The following is an 11,381-nucleotide window of genomic DNA, read 5'->3' as shown; positions in this document are numbered from 1 at the left end:
TACATGTTTCCTTTTTAGGATTTTTCCTTTTTTTGTAAAGTGAAAAATCAACAACCGTTTTAGAAACGCCTCTGGGGGGCAAACAGCTAAAACAGGTCAACTGAGGCCTCTTTAACCTACCCTACCACTATGCACTCTATCTTTATTTCCTCTCCTACTATCTGCTGACTCTCAGCCTATCTTACTCTACAGGCCGATGATGAAGATTTGTTGAACTCACAAATTATTATTAATTAGTCCATCTCAATACGGATCCCGCTATCGCAGTTTTTTTTTCTTTTTCAGTTGTAAGGCATAATTTAAGAATAATCTAAGTTCCAAATTTTAACAAACGTTTTTCTTTTTTTTAGGGATTACGAGATGACGTCTCCAGACACCTGGATTAATGTAACCTAAAGTTATCTTTTTCGTATAAAGTGAAGTGTAAAGTTTAAGTTTTTTTCTAGAACAGGTGTAAGGAGATTATGTTTTACAGACCTTTTAGCCACAACCTTTGGGTTACACAGCTAAACAGGTTGAGTGAGGCCTCTTTTTACCTCCTACTATCCTACTCTACCTTTCTTTAACTTCCCCTATTACTACCTGCTGACCCTCAGCAATCTTTACACTCCAAAGGCCGATGATGAAAGACATGAACTCCCATTCTAACATGATTAATCTTACGCTTGTGAAATGTGGATTTTAATGATGTGGTAGAGCTTTAGTAGAATTTTAATAAGCTGAACAGATGGTAACTAATTGAGAATTTCAGTTTTATGCAGCTAAATAAATGTAAGCTCTTGAAGTTGATCCCTCGAAGTCGAGGGTTCTTCTTTTGGTTCCAGTTCTGTTGCTTCGGGCTTCTCTACTGGGGTGACTGTTGGCAATAATAGTACCCATCCTTTCTCCATGTGTTCTGGATGGGCAGGTGTCGCTCCTCGGCCTTTTGGCTAAGATCAAAGTGTAGTATCTGTTCTTATCAGTTTAAACGGCTAAGAGCGAATTGTAGTATCTGTTCGCTCAGTTATTATCGACAAAGCGTCTCATAGAGGCACTTGATAATAAACTAGCAGCAGATATAAAATAAAACTGGGGTAAGAACAAAACACTCGGTGATGGGAATAGTGTAGGTATCCCCTGCCGACCATGTCTTCTGCTTTGCCACGTACGAGACCTTTCGGTTTAGTAGCAGACGCCAACATTCCTAAACGGACCTTTGCGAAAGCATTGATTGATGCTGTAGGGCAGACAAGATATTTGGATTTACCCCTTATGGAGAAAGAAGGTACCAAGTGGTAGTAAAAGACGTCGCCACAAGAGAGAAACTACTGCTATGGGTGGAAGGTCAAGGAAAGACGGTTTTTCCGTTTGTAGTGGGAAGTATTGTAAAAACTTTAAAAATATACAGATTACATCTAGAATATCTAGAGGAGGGGAATGATATCATCAAGGCAACATTCTCCAAATGGGGAGAAGTCAAAGACGTAAAAGTGGCCAACGATCCGGATTGGAAGTCTGGCGAGGTCACTGTAATTATGGAAATGAAGACAGAAGTGCCAAACTTTGTTGTAATAGGATCTGCTAGAATAATGGACTCCTACCCAGGAGTCCATTACTCTAGCGGCAATGCTTCAGATGTGGCTCTTTGGATCACTTAGGGGCAGAATGCCCAAAAATCAAATGCAAAAATTGCCTCACAATAGGCCATGCACTTGAGAAATGCCAACGAGCTTGCTTTAAATGTGGGTCTAAAGACCACAGAATTGATACCTGCACATTGAGAACCCTTGCAGAAAAGATGGGAAGTGCCGTCAGGCCAGTCACAGTATCACCAGTAGAAGATACAATTGATACACAGCGGGAAGAGTTTCCAACCCTGAAGGCTGCACATAGAGGAAAAAGCTGCTAATACTACATAGCAATCAACAAAGAAGTCGAAAAACCAGCCAAAAATCAAGTGGCTGAAAAAAATAAAAAGGGAAATGCTACTGTTGCAAATACAGAAGAGCAAGAAGATGAAACCGAACAAATGGAGACAATAGATAAAGAAGAAGAAGATGAAATAGAGGAAAAGGGAGAGAACACCAACACTTCCAAACGGCCATTAAGCCCACAGGAAGAGGAGTTGACAAAACCAAAAACAGCAAAAGTATCTGAGACCGCCAACCCAGAAGTCCCTCACGCAAAAGCAGGGGAGACTCTAAGCCATCTCCTTAAAGGTATCCCCGGGGTGGCGGAAAAATTCAAAGAAGCGATGAAAAAAGTAGGAGAACCTGAACTCCTCCTCACAGGGAAACATAGACCTATGCAAAATGGGGTAACCTCTCCGTTGATAACATCAGTAAAATCACCCCTGAGCAAGTAGAGGTAGCCCTGGATATAGACGAGGAGGCAGCTTCGGCGTTCTTCATAGCTCTCTGCAAACTAGACATGGCCAAGGGAAGTGAGGTGGCCAAAAGAATCCTAAGAGTCCACAAAAAGAAAGACACAGTAACCACCTTGTGGGTTTTCTGTACACAGCTTCACTGGTTTTTAGCTCCCACAGGTGGGGGGAGGACCTGAGAACCCGAGCGGCGAAGGCTTGTAGCGAGGCGGTGAAGCTTCTTGTGAGCTGCATCACTCGGGCCAGATCCTTCCTCCACCTCTAAGTTTACCTTTCTATTCTTTTTCCAGATTTCTTTTTTTTTGCTTTCTCTGTACTTCATGTCTTTGTTACATGTTTTCCTTTTTAGGATTTTTCCTTTTTCTAAAGTGAAAAATCAACGACCGTTTTAGAAACGCCCCTGGGGGGCAAACAGCTAAAACAGGTCAACTGAGGCCTCTCTTACCTACTCTACTACTATGCACTCTATCTTTATTTCCACTCTTACTATCTGCTGAATCTCAGCCTATCTTACTCCACAGGCCAAGGTGAAGTTTGTTGAACTCACAAATTATTTTAGTGGTAGTATGTAGAATTCCACTAATCACAGTAATATTGTAACAAGGTTATGGGTTTGGCTTTCTTCTTAGTTCAGCTATTTTCGACTATCTAGTTCTTATCTTTTATCAGTATAGTGCCCCCCCCCCCTTAGGCGGGGGTATATATAGACCATGTTTTTTTTTCCATACATACATACCTATGATAAAGTTTAATTTATAAATTAGACACAGTAAGAGATTAACAAGAATTTATTATTCTATTTTATTATTAGTCATTCTTGTTAATCTTTTACTGTGCCTAATTTATTAATTAAACTTTATCAGAGTTATGTATCTATAGAAAAAAACAGTCTATAATAATGCAACATGCTATCCAAATATTACCCTCAAGCGTTGACCTATACTTTTTTCTGTATAGGTATTCGGAAACGAAATGCTAAGCACTAGATTGGTTACTCCTTACTCCTGGAGATATCTTATGTCTGTAGATGCGTGTGTTCACTTGGCCGGTTTGCCTGTTTGGGAGGAAAAATCTCAAATAAACTGGGGAGAAAAACCCTGCTGTCCATGCCCAAGACCGGCTAACTTGGCTATGTCTGAGAAAGTCCTAAGCTCCGCACGTCGGCGACGGGAATCGAACCCAGGACACTCCTTTCTAATGCATATGGTAGCATGTGTGTAGAATTCTCCACCATTGCAATCAGTTGCCGTGGTGTTAGACTATCTCTGCGATGAGCAAAATCGTCTATTACCGAAAGAAAGAACCAAACAGCTTCATTTCGGTGATGTAAATTTACAATGGCAAAGTAAATATTAGATCCAACACTATTTCATAGCAGAATTTGGTGTAGAAGCTATGAAAGTTTCGTAAGTTGACCTGAGATATTATCGCAAATACTATCCTCGGTTCCCTGACTAGCCTTGACTACTTCCGTCAACTTCAGTCAAGTAGGCAGTGAAACTCCAGATGTCGGTGATCATATTCTCTCAGGCCAACTTACGCCACTTTTTTAGTTTTCACAAACATTTGGCTTTGAAATAATGTTGGATCTAATATCCAATTTGCCGATATTACCGATTTGCTGAATTATAAATTGTTTATTTTCTGAATTTTTCCATTTAATATCTGCGGACCGGGATTGATCACGGATAAATGGGGTGACTAAAGTATTTGTTTTGTTTATCTTCGATAGTGAATATTTTCTGATCCTAAACTTTAAAGCATGAGAATAACATCAAGCGGAAGAATTTCTTCATCGATCGTTTAGCTGTTCTTTGTCATTTTTAAATGATTTGCTTTCAATAATCATTAGATTGGGCTTGTGCTAGAACTATATCTACTCCAAATTAAGGGGATAAAAATCCGTTATTATTTTACAGCCAGTATGCGAAAACTACGATCTAAGTCTTTCATGCCGACGAACTATCGGCATACTGGCTGTAAAATATTCACATACTGGCTGTAAAATAATAACGGATTTTTATCCCCTTAATTTAATTAACTTCGCCAGAATAATAATAATAATAATTTGTGAGTTCAACAAATCTTCATCATCGGCCTGTAGAGTAAGATAGACTGAGTCAACAGATAGAAGGAGAGGAGATAAAGATAGAGTGCATAGTAGTAGGGTAGGTAAAAGAGGATTCAGTTGACCTGTTTTAGCTGTTTGCCCCCCAGGGGCGATTCTAAAACGGTCGTTGATTTTTCACTTTAGAAGAAAAGGAAAAATCCTAAAATGGAAACATGAAACAAAAACAAAAACATGAAGTACAGAGAAAATAAAACTATATAGAAAGAACTGGAAACCAAAAAAAAAAAAAAAAAAAAAGGTGGGGGGAAAAGGGTCTGGCCTAAGTGATGTAGCTCTCAAGAAGCTGCACCGCCTCGCTGTAGGCCTTCGCCGCTCAGGTTCTCAGGCCCTCCCCCACCTGTTGGAACTAGAGAGCTATTGCTGTGGACAGGAAACCATGGGATGGTTATTGTGACTGTCGCTTTTTGTGGGCAGTCATTATTCTTTTAGCCACCTCACTTCCCTTGGCCATGTCTAATTTGGAGAGAGCTATGAAGAACGCCGATGCCGCCTCCTCGTCTATGTCCATGGCTAGCTGTACTTGCTCAGGGGTGATTTGGCTGATGTCTTCAACAAATAAATCACCCCATTTTGTACTAACTACGTTTGGACCATATTTCCCAGTGAGGAGGAGCTCAGGTTCCCCTATTCTCACTATTGCATCTTGAAATTTTTCTGCCACCCCAGGGATACCTTTAACTAGATGCTTTAGAGTCTCCCCTGCTTTTGCATGAGGAGTCTCCAATTCTTCTGTTTCTGCTGGTTTTATTTTTTTTTCATCTCTTTTTCCTCTGGACTCAGAGGTCTTTTGAAGGGGGCGCTGCTTGCCTCCATGTTTTCTGTTTTATTTACTTTTCCTTCTGCAGTGATTTCATCTTCTGACAGCTTGTTTATTGGCTGTTTCTCGCTTCTTCTCTTTCTTGGGTGTGCAGGCTATGGTTTCTGTGGCGGCTGCCTTTTCTTCTATAGCCGTTATTTTGCCGTATGCCTCGTTTATAGTTGGAAAATCCGTGTTTCCCGACTCTTGTTCTGTAGTAGCTGTAGGCTTTTCTACTGAGGAGACTGTGACTGGTATAATAGCACCTCCCATCCTTTCTGCATGCGTTCTTGATGGGCAGGTGTTAACTTTGTGGTCTTTGGACCCGCATTTGAGGCAAGCCATGAGACATTTGTCCAGTGAATGACTTGTCGTTAGGCAGTTTTTGCATGTCAGTTTTGGGCAGTTCGCTCCTAGATGGTCGAAGGATCCACATTGGAAGCATTGCTTCTTAACGCCAGGGTAGTTTACCATTACCCTAGCGGAGCCGATGCTGACGAAGTTTGGAACCGCTGTTTTCATCTCGAGCGAGATGTTTACTTCCCCCGACTTCCATTGGGGGTTGTCTGCATCGTTTAAGATTTTTAAGATTTGTATGTTTCGAACAACACCCCATTTCCCAAACACTTCGTGGATTATTTTTTTATCACATTGTATATATTCCAAGGGGAATCTGGGGATTTTGAGCAGTTTGATAATGCTCCCCACCATGAACGGAAAAATTTCCTTTCCGTTACATTGAAAGCCTTTGAGCAACTTGTCCCTAGTTTCGGCGCTCCAAACTACAACTTGGTATCTGCCACTACCGAAAGGAGTGAATCCAAATATCTGGTCCGCACCGACGCAGTCAATTAGGGCTTTAGCCAAAAGTCGGGGTCTCAGATCAGCGTCAGTCTCGATGCCGAGAGTCCGCGTGCGCGGCAAAACATTGGCCATAGCTGGTGAGGGGGGGGGGGCTAGCTATTCCCACCCCAGAGTGTTTATTATTGCCCCGGTCCGGGGTTTAGGAAGATCTGTAAATCTCCGTTAAATATATCGTGAGGCCCGATGGGACTCGTACCGATATCAACGGTTATGAACAGATGCTCAGTTTGTTTGTTTCACGAAAAACGCAAACTCGCTAACCATACTACAGAAATGAAAGGAAACATCTACAAACGGTAAAAAGTTGCTGTAAACGCCAGAAAAAAAAAATATATAGCTGTTTGGCTTTTCATCTACTCCAATTCCGTTTTGAAAGTCAACATAAGAAGTTGCCTTATATACTTCTATTTATGTGAAATTTTCGGTAGAACAAAAGTATATCATCATTTGCAAAATGTACAGTAATTACTTGTAATTTAATTCTTAATAGTTGGATTACAATTTTAAATTTTCATTTAAATGTTACAAGAAAATTTAAAATCTTCAAACAGTTTTTGTATCTCTTTTGATCTAAGAATAGTATTCTAGAAACTTTTTCCAACCATCTAACAATTCTCTAAAAAACAAAGTGGTCTTCCACTTGAATAATAGCAATTTGATATTCATGTCAAGCAAGATACCTTTTTTATTGGCTGACACTAAAAGTAAATTGGAATCCGTGTGCCATTTTAAAGACTACATAGGTATACTGAAAAATCTTAAGTTGCCAAAATTTTCTAATGTATATATTTTCAAATATAAAAATCTATGGAAAAGATTTAAAATATTTGAATATTCTTGAAAATATTTTTAATAAATTAAAATAATACTTAAGGTATAATTTTATATTACTAAGACAGCTTTATTATGAGAAAAGCAAAGCAATCATGTTCTCTGTTTGGGAGAGACGTACTTTCTATGAAAATTTCTATGCAATGAAAAGAGTACCTAGATAGTAAATTACGAAAAGAGTACATAGATACTCTTTTATCTTTCCTTTTACTCTAGGAATTCTCTGAAATCAACTTAGTAACGTCACTGGAATTCCCAAAATTCATACATTTCTGGTCGGAAAAATAAAAGCAACAGAAGAATCACAACAATTCCTAATCATCCACAAAATAATTCATGTATACTAAATATAAGTATTTTTTTTCTCTTCTGGTGATTGATTCATTCAATCCAATACCCTTGGAGGGTAATGGATAGCAATGCTGTAGCTAATGAAGCTCTAACTGAGGCTCGGCTATTGCTGTTACCCTCCTGCCATGATCAGAGCTTTAATAATAGCTCAATAACCTTATCCCTACACTGTCCGCTACAGATAACGGGGAATATGAAAAGCATTCTTGCTTCGCCCCTTTAAGCCAGTCCTTATAAGGACTATAAGGATCACTTTTTTGTACACATCAAGTGGTATGGAGATGAATCGTGGGTCACCCATGAAACATTTCTAATTTCAATGAATTAAAATAAAACTGAAAAACAACAAAATATCATTTTTTGTCGACTTGGAAGAATTTAGGAATAATGACAGCTTTTACATGTGACACCAATAACTGTTGTCTTGATCGGAATACATTGACCAATAATGACCTATTTCTTCGAATGCTTATTAAGTAAAGAGGGATTTTCCATATTTTTGGAACAATAAGCACTACGAGTTGCCCATGCATACATCCCCTGGTGTTGTGCATATATGTGCTATCGGTAAAATTGATTGGACTAAAAAGGTTTTTCTTAGTGGAAATTGTTGTTTACATTTCTCTTGGCTGTTCCTTGTCAAGTATTTACTAAACAATAAATAAAAGAATAATAATTTAAAAATAAAAATAATTTTATTCAAACAAAATATTCGCCAAAGAATCCACTACTTAAGTACTAATAACTGATGAAAGAAATTATATAAATATTTTATCATATTAATGGTGAATAATGACCACATTATAAGTGCAATGTAGTTTAATATGCACTGTTATCTTTCATGGTCACGCACCATCTTTAAGAGAAGTGATTTGATTTTATGGAATATTCCTCACAAATATTATATATATATATATATATATATATATCGTGTGTTGATTGAACTATAAAAAATAAAAAAGAAAATTTTAACAAAAAATAGAGCACGCAAGAGTCATTTATAACATCACTACTATATCTAAAAATAAATGAATAAAGAGAAAATAATAATAAATGTTTTTCTATTCCTTCAAGCGAAAGATCCTGACAAACATATTTTGGGTATTTCTTTAATAGGAAAAAATCTGCCATTGTCTTATAAACAAAGAAGAGTACCAAGAAATGATTAATGTCAAGAGGTCTTTCTTATCTTTAGGAGATGTTCGTATTGGTCCATCAGTATGAGAGAGAAAGAGAAAGCAGGAAACATCATAGAACGGAAGTTTTACCAAATAGCGTTGGGGAGGGGTCAAAAGGCTCCAGAGACATTTGAGCAGTAAATAAGCTCACTACGTTTGACCGTTAAAAAGTGTGCTTTAGATTTTTTTTTTATTTGTTTGCATGGGAAATGGGAGTAGTAAAAGCTGAGTGAGAAGATGAAGTTTTTAACTTGAGCCATTGAAGGCTTGCTTTTTTTTTTTTTTTGTGGAGCTTTGGAGAACTAGTTGGAGAGAGAGAGAGAGGGAGGGGAAAGGTATCAGAAGAGTGGGGAACAAACGAATTCATTCCAGCCAGAATGATTTCAATTATTTGATTGGAACAAAAGTGCTTTGATCAGGGGAGGAGTGGAAAAACAATAATCCCACCAATGAAAAGAAGCATAGAAACCCTGAAGGTCATCTTCGTTGTCGTCATTGTAGTGTCATAGGATTCTAGGATGAGATCGGCTATGAGAATTACGATCTGTGGAAAAGGAAATTTGGATAAAGTTATAGTCAGAGTTTTAGCGAGTAAATTCGGCTGTGTGTTTGGAGGAAGAACTTCTTAACAAAAGATCAACTTAATAGGATAATAACGACAATCATCTGCAATTTTGGCACGAAGGTTAACAATTCGCTCTAGATCAGTATGACAGCAAATAATTTGCACACGGAGGTTGAAATCACAAAGAAGAATAATCTCACTATTCGGATGATTAGATTGTACGTGCTGTATTATCAAAGATCATGAAAAATGTCAATTTAGTCGTCAGAATTAGGAGGCAGCAAAGTGAGGTAAGGAAATCTTGAGTCAGAGTCCATCACATACAGGAGATTCAAAGTTTGGTAATAACCTTTGGCACGAAATATGAGATCTAAGAAAAGAGTATATTCCCTCTGTTCACTTTCTTGAACAGGACATCAATGAGTTGATTAAGTAAAGAACACCATCCATGAGGTGAAATGACAAATCTGGTTTTGATGTGCCTTTTTAATCCATCATATGCTTCATTATTATTATTAATACATACATGTATGTGGTATGTGGTATTAATATTACTCTGTGCAACAAATAAATGCATAAATCTTTTTTAAAAATATAAATTTCTGGATGCTAAGAAAAAAGATTTCTCATGCCGCAAGAAACTTTAAATTGGAATAATTCCAAAAAAGAAAAACATCAGTTAATCTGGAGACCTGAGCTTTGTTCGAAATAAGACTTAAAGAAAAATGTTATTTTTGGGAGGAAAAAAAAAAAGACGATAGAAGATTCAGTTATACTATTATTAAAATTAAGAAGGTTATCGGAAACCTCATTGAAGAATAACTTATAGAAGCTCATATTCGGGAGATTTTGCTGATTTGTGTAAGGCAACGTCTGTCAAATGAGAAGTGTAATGCACTGTCGTCAGTAAAAATGTGTGTTGGATACGCAATCAACTGAAGAAGTTCGTTGATATTTAGAAGGAAGAGAACAGGCGAAAGAACACACACACTTCTGCAACTCCAGCATTACTTGCAGAGCCTGAAGACAATGATCAAAGTCACGTGACATGCGATCAGAGAGAAAGCTTGCAACCGAATTACAGAAGCTAGAGGACCGACCATCAAATGAGAGCTTATTACACATACTTTTTACTATGCTTTTTCATCTCTGACATGTCATATCACAGTTAATATATGCACAAAAGCTATAAAAACTGTGAAAGATGAATAAGAATAGTGATCGAAATACAGTAATCCCTCTATTAGTGCGCCCCCGATTAGTGCGTTTTCGATTAGTGCGTCATTTTATCTTTCGATACCCAAATTCGATGAGTGAGCATATATACATCTTAAAAATAAATATTACAGATTTTAAAAATTTTCTATCTATACATTTTTATGGATGACTATTTAAAAAAATCACTCCCCAGAATGAAATAATTTAGTTTCCGATTTAAAAACATTTTACGAAGTTATTTTTAATGGCATACTACACTACTTCCATGTACACTATGTTCCAAATTTTTACCGCCAAAATTTATGTCGTCTGCTGTAGAACGCCCGTAGATCCGACACCCTTCGACACTTCTGCGCATGTCACAAAAAGGAGAATCCATTCCGATATTAGGGTAATCAATCCGTCTTCTGCGATGAGTTGTTTATTATTACGCGTCTGAAAATTAACTTCTCTTTTATGATCACTGTAGGTTTTAAAGTGGTAACTATTTTGCTTGTATAACAGTTGGGAAATTTTATCTATAAAGCACGTGATTTCGCGTGTTTGTGACAAATTCGTACGTCCCTCACGTACACCCTTTCAATGATAACATCCAAGAGTTAATTAAATCTCATTCTGAATAATTGAGTGATTCCGACCTGCTAAATTTAGATGCACAGCGAAAGATCCCGAAAAATATGAAGAAAATTTAGCCACTGATAGTTAGCCAAAAGAGATTGACAGAAACAATTTGAAAATATTTTTCGCACAATCGAAGTTTTTAAGCAGCAATGCTTTGAGGTGGACTCTGATGAAGAGAGAAGCAGTAAAATTTGCAGAAGAGGCAATAGGGCCATACCGTCGGTTATATGAAAAAAAGAAACAAAACGCTCACCAAATTATGTTAGGTCAATTCTTTGTTAAGAAATAGAATAATAAAATAATAATTTTAGCATATTAACGGTGAATAATGACGACATTGTAAGTGTAATGTAGTTTATTATGCACAGTTATCTTTCATGGGTATACGCATCCCAATTTAAGAGCAGTGTTTTGCTTTGCGAATTAACTTTATTATAGCTATCAAAATCAACAGAATTTTTCTC

At 37.5% G+C, this 11,381-nt stretch overlaps 1 pseudogene; it reads left to right on the top strand.

Annotated features, from left to right (window-relative positions):
- Positions 1 to 909: 909 nt before the first annotated feature.
- LOC150105189 (U2 spliceosomal RNA) lies at positions 910 to 1,090 on the top strand (annotated as a pseudogene).
- Positions 1,091 to 11,381: the final 10,291 nt, after the last annotated feature.

This window comes from Typopeltis vanoorti, chromosome 7, assembly GCF_054136105.1.
Source record: "Typopeltis vanoorti isolate ZY-2024b chromosome 7, IOZ_Tvanoo_1.0, whole genome shotgun sequence".
Classification (NCBI taxonomy): domain Eukaryota; kingdom Metazoa; phylum Arthropoda; class Arachnida; order Uropygi; family Thelyphonidae; genus Typopeltis; species Typopeltis vanoorti.
Note: the sequence above shows the minus strand (reverse complement) of the source record. Positions and strands in the feature narration are given on the sequence as shown.